Raw genomic sequence first — 22,341 nt, forward strand, 5'->3', positions numbered from 1 at the left:
TCTACCAGGGAATGCCCACAGAAGAGGTGCTGTGACAGAGGTTAGCACTGAGGTCATGGAAGCACATAGAAATGATCAACAGAGCCAGACGAGGTATGCAGGGAGGGTCCTGAAGGGCTCTTGGGGAGGCCATGTCTGAACGGAATTTCAAGGGATGATTAGAAAACAGTCCAGTGAAGGGGCAGGAAGGTGGAAGTTTTTATGGATGTAGGACTTCTGCTGACTACTGGCCTACAACTAAACCCAGAGACAGGGCCACCGAGACTTCTCTACTACTCCCAGGAGCAAACCCTGAGTAGTGACTTTTCTCCCATCCTCCTAGCCCTTTGCTTCCAGCTTCTCCCACAGTTGCACAAAGCACTCCTTACAATGATTCTTTTATTCCACATCATGGGTAGTGGGGCTGCTTCTTTGATCGAACCCTGACTGATAGAAATTGTATATAATCTTTCACGTCCCCCTTCCTACCACCCCAATAAGAATTTTGTTTTCATCTCTCTGTGGAAAAGTTTTTGAAGGCTACCTGCAGCCTCAAATTCTCAACCCCTGGCCTATTGTTTGCTTGCATAGAACTTGCTGTGAATCACTGAACACTACATCAAAAACTAATGATGTATACTGTATTTTGGCTAACTGAACATAATTTAAAAAATGATGATAATAATGTAGATGGCCTTCTTGTTCAGCTGCCTCTTCCAGAGCACATTGATGAGAGAAAGATCTACAATGGTGTTTCTCCAGACAAAAAGCCATGTTGATGACTTTATATAATTAATGTAAAGCGAATGTGTTACCAGCGGTCCCATGGGTGTCTGTCTGGGAAATAATTAAGTGAACCAGCATCCCAACTCTAGGGAAGAATGTGGTTGTGGCCAGGAGGTCAAAAAATGTTGGAATGCCCATTGCAGTGCTACTACACACAGATGTGACACATGAACACTCTGGAGGCAATGCCACTGTTACAATATCTCATCAATACACTCCCAAAGAGCAACTGAAGAAACATACAGTTCTTGCAGACATTGTGGTCTCTGCTGCAGGCATTCCCTATCTGATCACAGCAGATATGAATAAGGAGGGAGCTGCACTCATCAATGTGGAAATAAAAAGAGTTCGAGATCCCATCATGGCTAAAGCCAAGCTGGTTGGAGATGTGGATTTTGAAAGAATCAGAAAGAAAGCCAGTATATCACTCCAGTCTGTGGGGGTGTTGGTCCCATGACAGTGACAATGTTAATGAATAATACCACTATTGCTGCAAAAAAGGTGCTGAGTCTTGAAGAGTGGGTAGTATTGAAGCCTAAGGAGTGTGGAGTAGCGACTAATTATCTGCAGTGACTTCTGTCATGAACAACACTCCAAGCCACCTCAAGAGGCAAAGTAGGCCAATAGAAATGCAATGTTTCTTATTTATTTCACTGAAATGGTTTAAAACGATGCTTTGTTTTATTGAAAGCTTAAATAGGTGGGTGTTTGTGCACATAGCTCTTTAGTACGTCACCACAGAGCATGCCAGTATCATGGTGGGTCATGTGATTCAGCCAAGAGAAGCCATTAACCTAGTGACTAACATGGAGGACATTGTCCCATTGAGAACAACTGCTTAACTTTGTCAAGTCACTCCAGTTAAAATTTGCCTTTTCTAGAGTTGCATTTTCCAAGTGCTCGTCCAGTAAGAGTTGGTACGCACTTTAGGTTCCAGACCTTTTGAGTTCAACTGGTCAAACTAAAGGGAAAATGTTGCTAGAGAAAAGTAGGGAAAAGGTAAAAAGGAAGAAATTGTAATTGAGTAGAAAAAAATTCCTCTAATTCACATAAATTTGGTATGTGAAAACTACCTGTTAATGGTGTCCTGGGCTGTCTTTCGGTGTTTTAGTTAGTCAATGGGGAAATATTTAGGATAGTTCCACTTGCTGTTAGTCCTTGTTCTATGAGTTTTACATTTGTGAGGTTTCCCCCTTTTTTTCCTAGGATTGAAGGGCTTATTTTATTTTATAGATTATTTGTGTATATCATCATATTTAGACTCTCCTCTACCCTTAAACTTCATTGTTACATCTTTGCACTGCTGAGGATGTCTGTATGGTTTCCTTGTATTATATTGAAACCTATTTTTGAAACACAAAATTTGAGCTGGACAATCATTAGGGGAGCTTGTATAACTATGCAACTTACTTTTCCACCAAAGACTTATGAGCAGTTACTTGCTTTTTCTCTGATGTACCTGTTGGCTTTTCCAAATGGGTTTTTGAGAACTTGAGTTAATATTGAATTTAATCAGACTTCTGGTTAAAAGGATTTTTGACCAGACAAAGACCCTATCAAAAAGGAGAATTACAGACCGATATCCCTGATGAATATGGATGCCAAAATTCTCAACAAGATCCTGGCTAATAGGATCCAACATTAAAAGGATTATCCACCACAACCAAGTGGGATTCATCCCTGGGATGCAAGGGTGGTTCAACACTCACAAATCGATCAGTGTGATAGATCATATCAACAAAAGAAAAGACTCAAGAACCATATGATCCTCTCAATTGATGCAGAAAAAGCATTTGACAAAATACAGCATCCTTTCCTGATTAAAACCCTTCAGAGTGTAGGGATAGAGGGTACATATACCTCAATTTCATAAAAACCATCTATGAAAAGCCTAAAGCCAATATCATTCTCAATGGGGAAAAGCTGAAAGCCTTTCTCTTAAAATCAGGAACACGACAAGGATGTCCACTCTTGCCATCATTACTCAACATAGTACTAGAAGTCCTTGCAACAGCAATCAGACAACAAAAAGGGATAAAAGGTATCCAAATCGGCAAAGAAGAGGTCAAACTGTCTCTCTTCGCAGATGACATGATACTCTATATGGAAAACACAAAAGACTCCACCCCCAAATTACTAGAACTTATAGAACAATTCAGTAATGTGGCAGGATACAAAATCAATGCTCAGAAATCAGTTGCATTTCTATACACGAACAATGAGACTGAAGAAAGAGAAATTAGGGAATCCATTACATGTACAATAACATCAAAAAATCATACGTTATCTCGGAATTAACTTAACCAGAGACGTAAAGGATCTATACTCTAGAAATTACAAATCACTCTTGAAAGACATCGAAGAAGACACAAAAAGATGGAAAAGTATTCCATGCTCATGGACCACAAGAATTAACATAGTTAAAATGGCCATGCTACCCAGAGCAATCTACACTTTCAATGCCATCCCAATCAAAATACCAATGACATTTTTCAAACAACTGGAACAAATAGCCCTTAAATTTGTGTGGAAACAGAAAAGGCCCCGAATCGCCAAGGAATTGTTGAAAAGGAAAAACAAAGCTGGGGGCATCACATTGCCAGATTTCAAGCTATACTACAAAGCTGTGATCACCAAGACAGCATGGTACTGGCACAAAAACAGACACATAGACCAATGGAACAGAATAGAGAACCCAGAAATAGACCCTCGGCCCAAGGGCAACTAATCTTTGACAAAGCAGGAAAAAACTTCCAGTGGAAAAAAGACAGTCTCTTCAATAAATGGTGCTGGGAAAATTGGACAGTTCCATGCAAAAGAATGAAACTTGACCACTCTCTCACACCATACACACAGATAAACCCCAAATGGATGAAAGACCTCGATGTGAGACAGGAATCCATCAAAATCGTAGAGGAGAACATAGGCTTCAACCTCTTTGACATTGGCCACAGCAACTTTTTTCATGACACATCTCCAAAGGCAAGAGATACAAAAGATACAATGAACTTGTGGGACTTCATCAAGATCAAAAGCTTCTGCACAGCCAAGGGAACAGTCAAAAAAACCAAGAGACAGCCCACAGAACGGGAGAAGATATTTGCAAATGACACTACAGATAAAAGACTGGTATCCAAGATCTACAAAGAACTTCTCAAACTCAAAACGTGACAAACAATAATCAAACCAAAAAATGGGCAGAAGATAAGAACTTTTCCAATGAAGACATACAAATGGCTAACAGACACATGAAAAAATGTTCAAAATCATTAGCCATCAGGGAAATTCAAATCAAAACCACATTGAGATACCACCTTAGAATGGCAAAAATTGACAAGGCAGGAAACAACAAATGTTGGAGAGGATGTGGAGAAAGGGGATCCCTCTTACATTGTTGGTGGGAATGCAAGTTGGTACAGCCACTTTGGAACCGTGTGGAGGTCCCTTAAAAAGCTAAAAATTGAGCTACCCTATGGTCCAACAATTGCACTACTGGGTATTTACCCCAAAGATACCGATGTAGTGAAGAGAAGGGCCATATGCACCCCAATGTTCATAGCAGCATTGTCCACAATAGCTAAATTGTGGAAGAAGCCGAGATGCCCTTCAACAGATGACTGGATTAAGAAGATGTGGTGCATATATACAGTGGAATATTACTCAGCCATCAGAAAGAACGATTACCCAACATTTGCAGCAACATGGACAGGACTCTAGGAGATTATGCTAAGTGAAATAAGTCAAGCAGAGAAAGACAATTATCGTATGGTTTCACTCATTTATGGAACATAAGAAATAGCAGGGAGATCAGTAGGAGAAGGAAGGGAAGAATGAAGGGGGGGTAAACAGAAGGGGGAATGAACCATGAGAGACTATGGATTCTGGGAAACAAACTGAGGGCTTCAGAGGGGAGGGGGATGGGGGACTGGGATAGGCCGGTGATGGGTATTAAGGAGGGCACATATTGCACTGTGCACTGAGTGTTATACACAAATAATGAATCATGGAATATTAAATCAAAAACTAAGGATATACTGTATGATGACTAACATAACATAATAAAAAATTATTATAAAAAATTATACTTATTTGTACACTATGGGACCAATAGTCAAATGGTGAAAAATGTCCAGCATCCCAGAAGACAACCCCAGGCCCTTTCCAGTCAACAGCCCCTCTGTCACCCCACCACTGACAAATATTTTTGAGATTTGTTTCACAAGTTACTTTATTTGTACTGAGTATTATATCTACGTAATTAATTCATTTTTATGCCACTAAATACTACTTAAGTATTATAATAATAACAACAACAAAGCCATCAAAAAGACAACCTAATATTTCCATACCTAAGCACCCATCTTCACCGTATAGATGGAAGTGAAATCACTCCCTTTGGCACAACTTCTTTAAAACTATCTTGAAATAAACATGCAAACAATAGAAAGACATATGCAGTATGATATGTAAGTGCACCTTTGCTTCTTTCCCAAATCCCAAATCCCTCTGCCTTCCCTATAGGTGACTGCTCTGCACACTTTGCCTCATGTCCTTCCAGAAGTTTTCCTATACATTTACATATGTTTCATTCATTAAATAGTCATTGAGTGCCTACTATCTGCTAGATCCTTTTGTATTACAGATTTTTTTGGTACTGTTTTTGAGATAAAAAGAATTTCACTGAGGGGCGCCTGGGTGGCGCAGTTGTTAAGCGTCTGCCTTTGGCTCAGGGCGTGATCCTGGCGTTATGGTATCGAGCCCCGCATCAGGCTCCTCCTCTAGGACCCTGCTTCTTCCTCTCCCACTCCCCCTGCTTGTGTTCCCTTCCTCGCTGGCTGTCTATCTCTGTGAAATAAATAAATAAAATCTTAAAAAAAAAAAGAATGTCAGTGAATATATATTGGAGAATTTTCTGTCTGTATCTATATATCTAACTTACATTTTCAATTCCTCAACATATTTCATTATATATATATATATATATATATATATATATATATAGGCACCAAAAAATTGTTTACCAGTCCCCCACTAATGAATATTCAGGGATGTTTTGTTTGTTTGTTTTTTCCTTTTTTTCATTTTTCTTAATAATTTTTTATTATGTTATGTTAGTCACCATACAGTATATCCTTAGTTTCTGATGTAGTGTTCCATGATTCATTATTTGCTTATAACACCCAGTGAACATTCAGGTTGATTCCAATTTTCACTGTGTAGCAATGCAGGGTATATTTAAATTTTTTTAAATTTAATATAAATATAAATATATATCTATTTATATAAATATATATAATATATAACATATATTATATAAATATATATTAATATATAAATATAGATATAAAACATATAGTATATAAAAATATAAATAAAAATTTTGTGTTTTTTATTTATCTTGTGTCCATATGCAAGTATTCATGTAAGCCATATTCCAAAAATGGAATTGCTGGTCAAAATGTGCATTTTTAATTTTTCTAGACCTTGGCTATCGCAAAAATACAATCAAAATTGTTGCAATAATATGCACCACAGGATATGAGTTCACGTTTCCTTGTGTCCCTCACCAACTCCAGATATGATCTCTATCTTCTTAACTTTTGCCAATCTAACCAGTAAAATATGGCAACTTGCTGATGTTTTAGTTTTTGCTCCCCTGATTACTAGGGAGGTTGAGCATCTTTTCAGTACTTACTGGTCATTGTTGTTGTTGTTTTTCTGGGACTTTATCCCTCCTTCTGTCATTTGCTTTTTTCTTATTGATTTGTGTGAACTCTTTATTATGACTATAACTCATGCTGTTCTATGTGCAGCAAATATTTTCTTCTGATCTTTGGCTCTTGTTTTAACTTTGTTTATCATGTCTTTCACTAATCAGAAGTGGTTTGAGAGTTTTGTTTTTGTTGGTTGGATCTGTCAATCAATTCCTTGATGGTGTTCAGAATTTGTGTGTTGCTTAGTAAACTCTTCATAACCCCAAGGTTATGGAAAGATCCCTCTATAAGTTTTCTTTTAGCACCTTTCCATTTTAGAAATATATTTCATCTAGAATTTACTTTTGTGTTTGGTGAAAGGCAAGACTCTAATTATTTCCCCATCAGGTAGGCAGTCCTCCCAAAGGCCCTTATTGGATGGTCCATCCTTTCCCTATTTCTCATTACATACCTTCTTCCTCAATCCCATATATCCCCAGGAACTGATTTCCCTATGTCCAATTACGGATGCTCAGCCACATCATTTTGAAAGAATTTTGGTGAATACAAAATTTTTCAAGATATAAATATATTTCCAAGTCTTACTAGAAGTTCACTAATGGTTTCCAGGCTCTATCAACTTCCCTGCAGCTTCAAACCCTTTTCTCCTCAACTAGAAAAGCCTGGCTGGGATAGGTGGCTTAATTGCCATGTTAACCAGACCAGGCTCCCTCAGAGGCTGCTGCCCTCCACAGTGGAGGGGCTCAGGGACCTTTGGCACAGTGACCTTTGGCACTGTGAAATTACCACATCTCCATCAATTTTCCTCCAAGACAGCTTCTTTGTAATGTCCTTTTGTTCTTTCACTGATGTTTGTGAGTTATCAGGGCTTAATGTAAGAAAAAGTGTATTTCAAGACAAAAAGCCTTTCTTCTCAATAATAGTCAAGAGAGTTGAGAGAGATTAGCCAAATCATAGTATTCTAGAGCTGGCATGGCTTTCATCATTTTTTCAAAAGTAAAGAAAATGTTTTATTACTGTAAACTGATTTGGGTAGATCAAGCCAAAGCGCTGCGGTTCATTTCTGTTTTGTAATTGTCCTTAATGCATGACTGCCTTCCTCCTCACAGGGAACAGATCAAATGTTCTTTCAACAAGTATGCAAATAACTTTGTTTCAAATCTCATTGATATAGTTGATATGGATATACTTCTGTTTATTTTTATTGTAATTTTTTAATTCCTCAAATGCATGAGCCATGCCATCCAAGGTCTCCTTGTGTGTATGTGCAGCTTTTTAATTATACCATCTTTAAAAGACCTGCCATCAACCAGAAAACACACAAGAATTCAAATAAATGACTCCAAATGAGCAGTTGCATTTCAGACCTTTGACATGGCACAAATTGCCAAAATAGGCCACATGCATAAACAATTTAAATTTCTATTGAGCCAAAATGGTTAGAAACATTAAGTTCCAGATTCCAACCTGCTCAACCATTCTCTGCAGAACATGAACTTCTGGACGATCTTGCTAGTATTGACGGTAATCCCTCACTCTCTGTTGTGACCAAGCATGAGACATTGGCTGAAATAAGGACCTAGGCTCTTCCCATGTGGAGCAGAGTTAGTCTCTATGCCAAGGTGGTTCGCATCTTTATGTTAACCCAGGAACTTTCTCTAATCAGCTGAGTAAAGTAGCTCAGAGCTCGACTGACATCAGAGCTCATGGGGAGACGAGTCCCCTGTCCAAATCAAAGATTCAGGATAAGCTACAATTTCTAAGAGTATGATTTACTCAAGTCAACTTTTGAACAAAAGCAGGGTGCCATAGACTGTAGTAACACAGATGTGCCCTTAAGAATATTTTTTCAAGATACTCCTTCTAGGCCAGTTGCTTTCAAACCTCACAGTACAGAGCCTCATGGGGTAATTTGTGAAAATGCCAATCCAGGCTTGTCCCAGGTCTGTTAACTCAGGAGCTCAGAGCAGGCTGCAGAGTCTGGCCCAAGACCCTGCAGCCAGTGATCTGTGGGCTGGGCTAGGACACACTCTGGTGCCATAATGTTAGATGAAAAGTGCAAGGCTTGAGAGAAAGACAGACTGGACAGAGAGTGACAGCACAAGGTTGCTGCCACACAGCATGGCACACCAGCACAGCTCCACGTGGGAGACTAAGGACCACAAGCAATACAAGTACATTCCAGTAATACATTCCATGATAGAGATTCCATAATCCTAAAGGACAGCAGCCATCATTTCCTTCAAGCTGCTTTAAGCCAAAAAGATAGCCTCCAACTTCCTGCATTTTCCCTAATTTGTGTAGATTTGCTAGTCACAAGGTCAGTTGACTATACACAATGAGATGACGAAACATTCTCCAGGCAGTGACAGCAACAGTGCATCAAATCCCCCGTATGCTTCAAATCTGTCTGATTTCTTCTGCCACCAGCCAAAGAAAGCTCTCTGCTTTTAAGGGTTACTCCAAGTATACTGGACCCACCCAGGTAATCCAGTTAATCTCCTTAACTTAAGGTCAACTGTGCCATTTAACATAAGGCAATCAAGGGAGTGATATCTCATCACATTCACAGGTTCTGGGGAGCAGGGTGGGACAGCTTGGGGGGAGGGGAGATGGCATTCCAGAAATTCTGCTTACCACAGCTATAAACAGTGCCTGTATGCTGGTATTCTAGGTGGCCTTGTTGTGAGTCATTAAGTTCCCAAATTGGCAGTTTCCTTTCCTGAGAATTTGGGATAATGGCCCTTTTTCAGGACTCAGTAGACCATGAGAATGACTGCAAATTCAGGCCAAATATTTGTTTGCAAATATTTCATTGCTGTATCTAATATCCTCAGCAGATATAATAAATATATTGTGTTGTCCTTAATGCACAAAGACAATGCTACTGAGGCCCCTGCCTTCCCACTGAAAGGGGTTATGTTCCTTTTTTTAAAGATTTTGTTTATTTGACAGAGAGAGCACAGCAGAGGGAGGGGGGAGAGGCAGACTCCCCCAGACAAGGGAGCCAGATGCGGGACTCGATCCCAGGACCCCAGGATCATGACCTAAGGTGAAGGCAGATGCTTAACCAACTGATCCATCCAGTGCCCCAAAAGGGGTTATGTTCTGAATGTCCTTCCTGGGAGTGTTGGTGGCTTAATCTGCTCTTTCTCACTTATTTCATCCACCCTGCAACAATGCCCATTTTACCAAGGTTTGGGGATAACTAAGAAGAGCTTAATAAAGGTAAATAATAAGATTTGACCAGACACATAACGACAGCAGAAGGCCATTACCTCTGGGTCCGAGGGGAAAGAGATCACTGAGGTCTTAGGTAGAGGAACACAGACATCTCTAACCTACAGCCTGGCAAGGAAGAAGCCAAGGGTTAAATACTCAGCTTTCTTTCCTCCCCTCTCCAATATACTACTGACGCCTCCCATCAGTTGAACACAACCAAAGCCAGAAAAAAAGGAAGCCTGGGGGATACAGTCCATAGAGATCAGCATCCCAGAGCACAGAGCATAGTGAGAAAATTGGAAATATATGGACTTTGATATCAAAGAGGAAGAATGTATTAGTCATAACAAACTAAGTTTTGCTGCAGCAACAAATGACCCAAAATCCTAGTGGCTTTCAGTAATGGTCACATGTTCATCCAGGTCCAGCTGCTACTCTGCTCCCATGTCATCTTCCCTCCAGAACAGAGGCCAATGGAGCACCACCATCTGATATATGTCCAATATTATAGAAAGAATAAAAGAAGCAATCCCGGTACTAGCTACAAAGGAATCTGTCTAGAAATGGCACACATTAATTCTGTCCTCATTTCAATGACTAAAGCACATCACATGGCCACTCTTGGCTTATTAAATATAGGATAATGTATAACTTCCCAATGTGAAGGGCATCATAGGAAAAACTGGAATATCTAACAAAGAGAAACACAATGTAATATAAAAGGGATGAGTGGATATGGGTAAGCAAACAGCAGTCTACCACAGTCTACCTTTGGCTATCCAATATCCACACCTACCCTTTCAATACAGAGAATACCCTCAGTCCTTCCCCATAGGAGATCAACCCTGAGGACTCACCTTGTTACTTCATTCTGCTTGAAGTCTAGGAACTCTGGGTGATATCCTCATGATCAGGTCCAAATGTGGCTTCTCAAGGCCCAGTGACCTATGAACATATGACCTAAAAAGCTATCTTCCCCATTAACATATCCAATGTGCATAGTTGCAATAAAAACTCCCTCCCATTGGGAAAGGAGGAGAATAGGAATTACACAGCAACCAGGAGCCATGAGTCCATAGCAATTATCAAACCATACTAGACAAAATTTTGTGTATATATGTGCATTTTTCTAAGGAAGCAGTCCAACTGATAAAAATCTCAAAAAAATTCCGAAACCTTAGGAACCACTGAAATAAAAAGAAAATTATATTATTGAGAACTAAAACTTTTCTGCTGTAGTAAAATTTTCTTGGAACAAAAGCACAATTAGAACTCATTTCTAGCTTCATTTCTAGATTATAGACGTTGAATATAAAAGGGAGATAACCCTTAACTTCCTGAAGTAAGATGAAAACCATTCTACACTCAGTAGAGAAGAGCTATCATGCAAAGATAACTCCTTAATTTTTCAGCAACTGGATTATTTTGCATGTATAATTTTGTTTCCATAAGTGGTTTAGGAGTATAGGTGTATTTTCTTTCAGGAGCTGGACAATTGAAGTGAAATGGGATATATAAGCAGGACATAATCACTTAATCTCAATTTAGATTTACCCCAGTTGGCTTGCAGAGCAAAGTGCTCATAATCAATTACTTCCAGTAAGAAAGTAATTATTTCACAGAAGGACAGAAAAATATTTCATCATGGTAAATTCATTTTAATGAGATCCCTGAAGCCTGCTCTCAGCTTACATGAATCTCAGTGCATGCTGATGTCAGAGAATATTTATCAAGTGAGTTTCTGTTGGAATTCCTTTCACTTTATCCTTTTCCCTTGGGCTTCTTCAAGTGGAATTGGCAACACATATTGACATGATCTTCCATTTTCCTCAAAGAGTAAGTCCCCAGATTCTTAAAAAAAAAAAAAAAAAGACAAAGATGCCATTAAGGAAACTGGTAGGGAGTGTATGTTGCTGAGAAGCTACAGTGAGAGTTACAGAGAGATCTTCTAAATCCACCATCTAAAATAATCTACATATTTGTCTCTGGAAAGTTGGGACAAAACTATCTTTTTAAAGACAACTAATACTTACTTGTGACTGAATTCTAAACTCTAGAGAAAAGATGAAAAATACAAAACATATATGCCACCAATACAATTACTACCAGTCAATCAGATGCACTTAAAATCTCTGGATATCTCTGTCTAGGAAGATTCAAAGCTATGCTACCTTCTCTGAGAAACAAACTGAGGGCTTCAGAGGAGAGGGAGGTGGGGGAATGGGATAGACTGGTGATGGGTAGTAAGGAGGGCACATATTGCATGGTGCACTGGGTGTTATATGCAACTAATGAATCATCGAACTTTACATCAAAAAAAATAAAAATAAAAAATTTAAAAAATAAAAATAAAAAAATAAAATCTTTTTTTATTATTATTAGTTGTATGCTACTTTCTTTTAAAGTAGTAGTGATGATTGATGATGATGATGATGATGATGATGATTGATGATGATGATGATGATAAAAATAATCCCAGGGGTTCAAAGGTCAAGATTTTACCAAAATAGAGTGGGCCACTTTATGGAGCAATAATGAGAAATTCTCCCGGTAAAAATGTCACCAAATGTACTTACACAAGTTGGAGATAGGGGATCTGCAGGTGAGATGAAGTAGAATAAATGACAATTGTCATCCACCAGAAAATTCATAGCAGAAAGAAGAAAGAAGTGAGTCGGTTGATTGGTTTCTTCCTATAAGCAAGTCTTTAAAGAAATAATATTTCTACTTCTTAAGGAAAGATGAAGCCTCCATAGAGACCTGCCTGCCTGGGAGAAATCTTGTAAATGTTATAAGAATTAATTAAATAAATCCTCAAATTTCTATAGCCACCTTAAGATCTAAGGAAGATGCCTTATTTGATGCTATGGTAGATCTCAACCAAAAAAATCTACAGTATTGTTTTTTCTTACTTCTGGGAAATAAAAATAATTCTGAGCAAAATATTCAGATATTTATTCTAAGAATACTAGCCACACAAGCAAATATCTAATTATTTCCTGAGGTAATTCAAATATGGCCATAGTTGTTACAAGATACAGAACCACATCTTTATAAAGGAAGTAAGCTAAACAGATGATACAAATATCTGCCATCTAAGTTAAGTGTCCATTTGCCTCTGAGCACAACTGAAAATGGTACAAACATTTACAATTTTGATTTTTTGTAGGGTTTATGTGGTGAAATATTAGAAATTCTTATAATCAAAAGTGATTCAACAGGAAATAAAAACCTGATAGTATTGTTAGCATTAAAGAAATTGAAATACTACTTTACAATCTTCTCATAATAAAAACACCAGCCATACAAGATTTTACCAGCAAGCTCTAGCACATATTGAAGGAGTAAATAATTCAAATGTTACACAAACTATTTTAGATGAAAGATGATATGGGTTTATAACCATAATGTAGGGTTGATCTATTATTAGAAAAACAATTAGTATAATTTACTACATAAAAATTTGCAAAGAATCTGCACATAAATAATTATAATTAATGGTAGAAATCAGTAAGACTTTGGGTACAAATTCAGTTCTTAAAAATCCATTTTGAAGACTTTCTCTTTCAGAAAGATGGAGTAAACATACTTATTCTTATTCCTCTCATTAAGTATAGCTAAAAAACCTGGACGTTGTATATATAAATCTAACAAAAGCAGACACTGAAAGGTGTAGAGAAGAATGCAAACCAAGCAGGAAAACCTGGACCCAATAAACAACATGATGCTGAGTTTCTCTGGTTTTATTTGCCTTATATATCCCAGACTGGTGCTGGAGAAGGTAGCAACATGAAAATTCCAATGGGCACAGACAGACAAAAAGCACCTAGAAAAGCCTGATCTCTTTAGCCTAAGGATCAGGAACTGGGCGGCCTAACAAGACAAAAACTTTTAGATGATAGCCGCTCATTCCAGCCCCCATCTCTACCTCTGGCAGCAAAGGCTGAGTGCAGAGCCTAGACGTGGTGAGCATGAACCCTCACTAAGCTGTGATGAAGCATCCCAACTCCCATGATGCGGTGCAGTCAGAGAAGATCAAGAGGGGAAGAAAAACAAATGAAAATAGCGTAAGTCTCAGAAAAGAAAAAGAAGGTATAAAGAAGAAGCAAATGGATATTTTACAGCTAAAAAAGTACAATAAACAAAATTTTAAAACCCCATGAATCTATACCAATTACTGGTGAGGAACAGGAACAGGAACTCTCATTCATTTCCAGTAGGAATGAAAATTTTGGAAGAAATATTGGTAGTTTTTTATAAAGCTAGACATAGTCTTATGTAATCCAACAATGACACTTCTAGGCATTTACCAGCAGATTTTTTTATTATTATGTTCGTCACCATACAGTACATCATTAGTTTTTGATGTAGTGTTCCACGATTCATTATTTGCGTATAACAACCAGTGCCCCATGCAATACCTGCCCTCCTTAATACCCTTCACTGAGCTAGCCCAGCCCCCACCCCCTCCCCTCTAAAACCCTCAGTTTGTTTCCTAGAGTCCATAGTCTCTCATGGTTCTTCTCCCCCTCTGTTTCTCCCCCTCCTTCATTTTCCCTTCCTTCTAACGATCTCCCTGCTATTCCTTATGTTCCACAAATGAGTGAAACCATATGAAAATTGTCTTTCTCTGCTTGACTTATTTCACTTAGCCTAATCTCCTCCATTCCCATTCATGTTGATGCAAATGTTGGGAAATCATTCTTTCTGATGACTGAGTAATATGCCATTGTATATATGGACCACATCTTCTTAATCCAGTCATCTGTTGAAGGGCATGTTAGCTCCTTCCACGGTTTGGCTATTGTGGACAATGCTGCTATGAACATTGGGGTGCATATGGCCCTTCTTTTCACTACATCTGTATCTTTGGGGTAAATACCCAGTAGTGCAATTGCTGGGTCGTAGGTAGCTCTATTTTTAGCTTTTTGAGGAACCTCCACACTGTTTTCCAAAGTGGCTGTACAAACTTGCATTCCCACCAGCAGTGTAAGAGGGTACCCCTTTCTCCACATTCTCTCCAACATTTGTTGTTTCTTGCCTTGTCAATTTTTGCCATTCTAACTGGTGTAAGATAGAATCTCAATGTGGTTTTGATTTGAATTTCCCTGATGGCTAATGATTTTGAACACTTCTTCATGTGTCTGTTAGCCATTTGTGTGTCTTCATTGGCAAAGTGTCTGTTCATATCTTCTGCCCATTTTTTTATTTGATTATTTGTTTCTTGGGTATTGAGTTTGAGAAGTTCTTTATAGATCTTGATACCAGTCTTTTATCTGTAGTGTCATCTGCAAATATCTTCTCCCATTCTGTGCATTGCCTCTTTGGTTTGTTGACTGTTTCTTTACTATGCAGAAGCTTTTTATCTCACATCGAGGTCAATCATCCATTTAGAGTTTATCTTTGTGTATGGTGTGAGAGAGTGGTCAAGTTTCATTGTTTTGCATGTAGCTCTCCAATTTTCTCAGCACCATTCATTGAAGAGACTGTCTTTTTTCCACTGGATGTTTTTTCCTGTTTTGTCAAAGATTAGTTGCCCAAAGAGCCGAGGTAACATTTCTGGGTTCTCTATTCTGTTCCATTGATCTATATGTCTGTTTTTGTGCCAGTACCATGCTGTCTTGGTGATCACAGCTTTGTAGTATAGCTTGAAATCTGGCAACGTGATGCCCCCAGCTTAGTTTCTCCCTTTCAACATTCCTTGGCAATTCGGTGTCTTTTCTGGTTCCACACAAATTTAAGGGCTGTTTGTTCCAGTTCTTTGAAAAATATCATTGGTATTTTGATCAGGATGGCATTGAAAGGGTAGATTGCTCTGGGTAGCATGGACATTTTAACTATGTTAATTCTTCCGATCCATGAGCATGGAATATTATTCCATCTTTTTGTGTCTGCCTCAATGACTTTCAAAAGTGATTTGTAGTTTCTAGAATATAGGTCCTTTACGTCTCTGGTTAAGTTAATTCTGAGATAGCGTATGATTTTTGGTGCTATTGTAAATGGGATGGATTCCCTAATTTCTCTTTCTTCAGTCTCATTGTTTATGTATAGAAATGCAACTGATTTCTGAGCATTGATTTTGTATCCCGCCACATTATTGAATTGCTCTATAAGTTCTAGTAGTTTGGGGGTGGATTCTTTTGGGTTTTCCATATAGAGGATCATGTCATCTGCGAAGAGAGACAGTTTGACTTCTTCTTTGCAGATTTGGATACCTTTTATCCCTTTTTGTTGTCTGATTGCTGTTGCAAGGACTTCTAGTACTACGTTGAATAATAATGGCGAGAGTGGGCATCCTTCGTGTTCCTGATCTTAAGGGAAAGGCTTTCAGTTTTTCCCCATTGAGAATGATATTCGCTGTAGGCTTTTCATAGATGGTTTTTATGAGATTGAGCAATGTACCCTCTATCCCTACACTCTGAAGGGTTTTAATCAGGAAAGGATGCTGTATTTTGTCAAATGCTTTTTCTGCATCTATTGAGAGGGTTATATGGTTCTTGACTCTTTTCTTGTTGATATGATCTATCACACTGATAGATTTGTGACTTTTGAGCCACCCTTGCATCCCAGGGATGAATCCCACTTGGTCATGATGGATAATCCTTTTAATGTTGGATTCTATTAGCAAGGATCTTGTTGAGAATTTTGGCGTCCATATTCATCAGGGATATCAGTGTGTAATTATTCTTTTTGATGGGGTCTTTGCCTGGTTTAGGAATCAAGGTAATGCTGGCCTCATAGAACAAGTTGGGAAGTTTTCCTTCTGTTTCTGTTTTTTGAAACAGCTTCAGGAGAATAGGTATTATTTCTTCTTTGAATGATCAGTAGAATTCCCCCAGAGAATCCATCAGGCCCTGGACTTTCATTTTTTTTTTTTTTTGATGTTTTTGATCACTGCTTCAATCTCTTTACTGCATATAGGCCTATTTAAGTTGTCAATCTCTTCCTGTTTCAGTTGATAATTTATACGTTTCCAGGAAGGCATCCATTTCTTCTAGGTTGCTTAATTTATTGGCATATAGTCATTGATAATACTTTCTAATGATTTTTTCTATTTCCTTGGTGTTAGTCATGATGTCTCCCCTTTCATTCATAATGTTATTAATTTGGGTCCTTTCTCTATTCTTTTGAATAAGTCTGGCCAGTGGCTTATGGATCTTATTAGTTCTTTCAAAGAACCAGCTTCTAGTTTTGTTGAACTGCTCTACTGTATTTCTGGTTTATAATTCATTGATCTCTGCTCTAATTTTAATCAATTGTCTTTTCATGCCTGGCTTAGGTCTGTTCTTTTGTTCCATCTCCAGCTGTTTAAGGTATGAGTATAAAGACTGCATTTTAGATTTCTCTATTCTTTTGAGTAAGACTTGGATAGCTATGTATTTTCCCCTTAGGATTGCCTTTGCAGTGTTCCATAGGTTTTGGACCGATGTGTTTTCGTTCTCACTGGTGTCCGTAAATTGCTTAAGTTCTTCTTTAATTTCCTGGTTTACCCAATCATTCTTAAGCAGGATGGCCCTTAGTTTCCAAGTGTTTGAGTTTCTTCCAAATTTTTTCTTGTGATTGATTTCTAGTTTCAAAACATTGTGATCTGAGAATATGCAGGGAACAATCTCAGTCTTTTGGTATTGGTTGAGACCTGTTTTGTGACCCAGTATATGGTCTATTCTGGAGAAAGTTCCATGTGCTTTCAAAAAGAATGAGTATTCTGTCGTTTTAGGGTGGAATGTTCTTTATATATCTATGAGGTCCATCTAGTCCAGTGTGTCATTCAAAGGTCTTGTTTCCTTGCTGATTTTCTGCTTAGATGGTCTGTTTATTGCTGAGAGTGGAGTGTTGAGGTCCCCCACTATTAACGTATTATTATCTATATGTCTCTTTATTCTGGTTAACAGTTGGCTTATGTAGTTGACTGGTCCCCTGTTAGGGGCATAGATATTTATAATTGTTAGATCCTCTTACTGGATACACCCTTTAAGAACAATATAGTGCCCTTCTGTATCTCTAACTCCAGTCTTTAGCTTAAAATCTAATTTGTCTGATATAAGAATTGCTACCCCAGCTTTCTTTTGAGTCCATTGGCATGAAAAATTGTTCTCCATCCCTTCACTCTCAGTTTCTATGTATATTAGGTTCAAAGTGAGTCTCTTATAGACAACATATGGATGGATCATGTCTTTTTATCCAATCTGCAACCCTGTGGCATTTTATGGGAACATTTAGTCCATTCACATTGAGAGTGATTATTGAGAGATAAGATTTTAATGTCATCATGTTGCCTGTGAAGTCCTTGTTTCTATAGATTGTCTCTGTAAATTTCTGTTCTGAATCACTCTTGGGGTCTTTCTACTATTATAGAACCCCCTTTAATATTTCTCGTAGGGCTGGCTTGATGGCCACATATTCTTTCAGTTTCTGCCAGTCTTGGAAGCTCCTTATCTCTCCATCCATTCTGAATGACAGCCTTGCTGAATACAGTATCTTTGGCTGCACGTTCTTCTCACTTAGTGCTCTGAATATGTCTTCTCAGCCCTTTCTGGCTTGCCAGGTCTCTGTAGACAGGTCTGACATTATTCTGATGTTCCTCCTGCTGACTAAGAAATCTCTTCCCCCTCGCCGCTTTCAAGATTGTTTCCTTGTATCTGAGATTTGTGAATTGTACTATTATATGTCATGGTGTTGGTCTGTTCTCATTGATCTTGGAGGGGTCCTCTCTGCCTCCTGGACATGAATGCTTGTTTCCTTCCTGTATTTAGGAAAGGATTAGGGAAGTTCTCAGCTACAGTTTGTTCAAATATCTCTTCTAGACCTCTCTTTTTCTCCACCCCCTTGGGATCCCAACAATTGTGACATTGGAACATTTCATTGAGTCAGTGATCTCTTGTAGCTTTTTTTCTTGAAATTAGATTCTTTTTTCCCATGCTACCTCTTTTTTTCCTTCTTTTCTATCATCTGATCCTCTAATTCTGTATTCATTCTTCTGCCTCATTTACCCTAGCAGTCTAAGAGCATCCAGTTTAGACTGCATTTCATTCATAGCATTTTTAATTTCCTCCAGATTCATTCTCACTTCAGCCATTAGAGATTCTATATTTTTGTTAATATTTTACTCAAGTCTATACAACATCTAGATAATTGTTACTCTGAAATCCATTTCTGACATCCTGGTTATATCCATATCCATTAGTTCTGTGGCAGAGGCAACAGTCTTTTTTCTTTCCTTTGTTGGGGGGTTCCTCCTCCTTGTCACTCTGATGAGGTGTGGTTGCAGGGATATACAGAGTCCAAATTATTGAACAAGACCCAAGCAAGATGTACTTTTTTTATAGGGACCTTAGGGATGTGGACTTCTTGTTCTTTCAGCCTGGATTTTTGGAGAGGGGCCTGCAGCACTGATACTCAGGCAACCCTGTTTGGGCAGAGTCGACCTGCCCCTTACTGGGGGGGGATGGGCTCAGTGAGAACCGGGTTTTGGGGGCTTTTGTTCTCTGGCAGATTTCCCTGGTGGCCTTCCATGTCTCTTCTGAGAATCAGAGCAGCAGTGACCATATCCAAACCTCTGTTTCAGAACAGAGAGATCGGGGGCGCCTGGGTGGCACAGTGGTTAAGCGTCTGCCTTCGGCTCAGGGTGTGATCCCGACGTTATGGGATCGAGCCCCACATCAGGCTCCTTCGCTATGAGCCTGATTCTTCCTCTCCCACTCCCCCTGCTTGTGTTCCCTCTCTCGCTGGCTGTCTCTATCTCTGTCGAATACATAAATAAAATCTTTAAAAAAAAAAAAAAGAACAGAGAGATCGCAGTCTGCTCTTCACTGAGTTCTCCAGGGCACACTGACTCTGTTTCTGTCAGTGCTGCTAAAAACCCACAGTGTCCTGGTTTGTGCACCCACAGCCACTCCCCCAGTCCTCGCTCCCAAGGCTGGGCATGTCTCTGCCCTCTGTGCTTCTAAAACCATCAGCCGCTCCCTGTTCACATGTGTAATCCTGAGTTCAAGGTCTAAGTCTGGTGTGGCCTCCTAAAGACCTTTCCCTGCTGCTACCGGTCTGCTAGTCCAGCCTGCTCCCTAGCACGGGAGGCTTTTGCCTTCCCAGTGCAGGAGCATGGAGGCTCCCTTCCCCTTCCTTTTATCTTCTGATATCTGCCTGCAGACTCTCGGCTCCCTGCTTCATACCTCGAGACCAACCACCAGAGATGTTTTGTTTGTAGAGATCCAGATGTATCTTCTTACATCTCATGCTGATTTTGCGGGTGTTCAGGATGGTCTGGTAGATATCCAGCTCAACTCAGGGGACCGGTTGAAGTAGCGTCCCCTACTCCTCTGGCCTATCCAGTAGATTTTAAAACATGTCCGTATGAAATTCTTCATGTAAATATTTATAACAAATTTATTCACAAAGCTATGGAAGCAACCAAGATGTCCTTCAATAGGTAAATGAAAAATCAAACTATGATACACTCATACAATAAAATGCTATTATTTTCTATAAAAAGGAATGAATTATGAAGTGATGCAAAGATATGAATGAATCTTGAATGCATATTGCTACCTGGAAAAAAGAACCCAGTCTACAAAGACTACATACTTTATGATTCCACTTATATAATATTCTGGAAAAGGCAAAACTATACAGATAGGAAAGACATTAACATTTCTCATGATAGGTGAAGCACAGGTGATTTTCTGAGCAATGAAATGTATGATACAGTAACAGTGAATCCATACAACATACAGCAGAAAGAATAAACCTTAAGGTATGTAAATTTTTAAAAAAACCATTTAGTATATAAGAGGAATCTCAAGATGGAAAACAGACTATGACAAAAGAATTCGACTATATTACCAGGATATGAAGTAACTTTACTGAGAAGGGGTATGAGTAGGAAGGGTGATGACCTAAGCTATTTTGCATATTAGCAGTCTGTAAAGCTAAAGATAAAAGGAACTGCACATAAGCATTGTCCTCTAGTTGATAATGTTGTTTCCTATTAGGGGTATGGATTAAGAATTTTGAAACCACAATTTATGTATACTATAACTGAACAGTATATAAATCTATGGTATATGAAGAAGGGTAGGTTTTGCACAATTGAAGTGGGAGATGACAGAGATGTAAGGGGAGAAGGCTAGAATAACTCACGTGGTAATGGACTAAAGTTTGAGACATCAGTATGAATCCATCTTAGTTTAATATAGATGAATATGATTATATAGAGAAATGTTTATAGATTTATGTGTATACAGGTTAATATACACACATGTATTTCTTTGCTCTGTCAGTTTAGAGGGACTAGTAGCATTGAACACAGCTAGCACCCAGAACTTAGTTCCTTAATACCCTTCTCTGATAAAAGGAATCAGGGCTCCACAGTGACATGGCCGATCCTAAGACTGAGATAGGAAATATACAGGATAAGCCAGGAGAATCACGTAGTGCCAGAAAGTAAAGTAAGTGCTGAATAATAATAATAATAATAATAATAATAATAATAAACAATACACGTACTGATGGAAGTATGTCAAAGGGACATGGAATCAATTGAAAGGTCCCTAATGGCCAAAGTTGGAATAATTTGAGCAAAAAAATAATTAACATAGTATTGGATTAGAACACAATGTATAAAATAAACATTCATGAACCCATACTAATATAGGTAAATGAATACATGATTGATATGATGAATGTGGATAGATAGATGATAGATGATGATAACAGATGATGATGATGATGATAGATGATAGATAGATAGATAGATAGATAGATGATAGATAAAAAGGAAAGAAAGAAAGAAAGAAAGAAAGAAAGAAAGAAAGAAAGAAGAAAGAAAGAAAGAAAGAAAGAAAGAAAGAAAGAGAAAAAGAGAAGGAGGGAGGAAGGAAGGAAGGAAAGAAGGAAGAAAGGAAGAAAAAAGAAAGAAAGCTGGGCAAATCTCTCGTGGAGAAGAATTTCCAATGATTTATATAAATACTGTGTGTTCAAGGGGATATAGCATATATCCCCCTTCCTTAAGTCCTGGCTGCACATAGTGACTTGATTCCAAAAAGCACAGGATGAATTAGGGAGAAAAAGAAACTTTACAGTAGAGATAAATGACAAATGCCACCTCAGCCAAGTGATCAAGACTAACATCAACAGTCATGTTGATAGTATATTGATAGTATGTACTTTAATAGGATATGATGAGAATGGCGTTTTACCTCTGTGACCTTCCTTCCCAAAACTCACAATTGAAGTCTAATCATAAGAAAAACACTGGACAAGACCCAATTAAGGGACAATATACAAAATATCTGCTAAGTATTCCTCAAAACCATCAAGGTCATCAAATACAAGGAAAGTCTAAGAAAATGTCACAACCAAAGGAGGCTGAAGGGACATGGTGACCTAGGAAATGTGGTATTATGGAATGGGGTTCTGGAACATAAAAAGAACATTAGGTTAAAAACTAAGAAAGTGTATAAAGTATGGACTTTAGTTAATGTATCAATATTGGCTCATTCACAGTGACAAGTAGACCATACTGATGCAAAATGTTAATAATGGGGGTATATGGGAACTCTCTACACTAACAGCATAACTCTCTTATGACGAGATCCATTCTAAAGTAGTCTATTTAAAAAGTAACTCTAAAAATCAATGGATG

At 38.4% G+C, this 22,341-nt stretch overlaps 1 pseudogene; it reads left to right on the forward strand.

The window, feature by feature from the left end:
* Positions 1-611: 611 nt before the first annotated feature.
* Positions 612-1,338, forward strand: LOC123786767 (bifunctional methylenetetrahydrofolate dehydrogenase/cyclohydrolase, mitochondrial pseudogene; annotated as a pseudogene).
* Positions 1,339-22,341: the final 21,003 nt, after the last annotated feature.

Source organism: Ursus americanus, chromosome 9, assembly GCF_024610735.1.
Source record: "Ursus americanus isolate L20-20 chromosome 9, mUrsAme1.1.p, whole genome shotgun sequence".
NCBI classification, from domain to species: Eukaryota; Metazoa; Chordata; class Mammalia; order Carnivora; family Ursidae; genus Ursus; species Ursus americanus.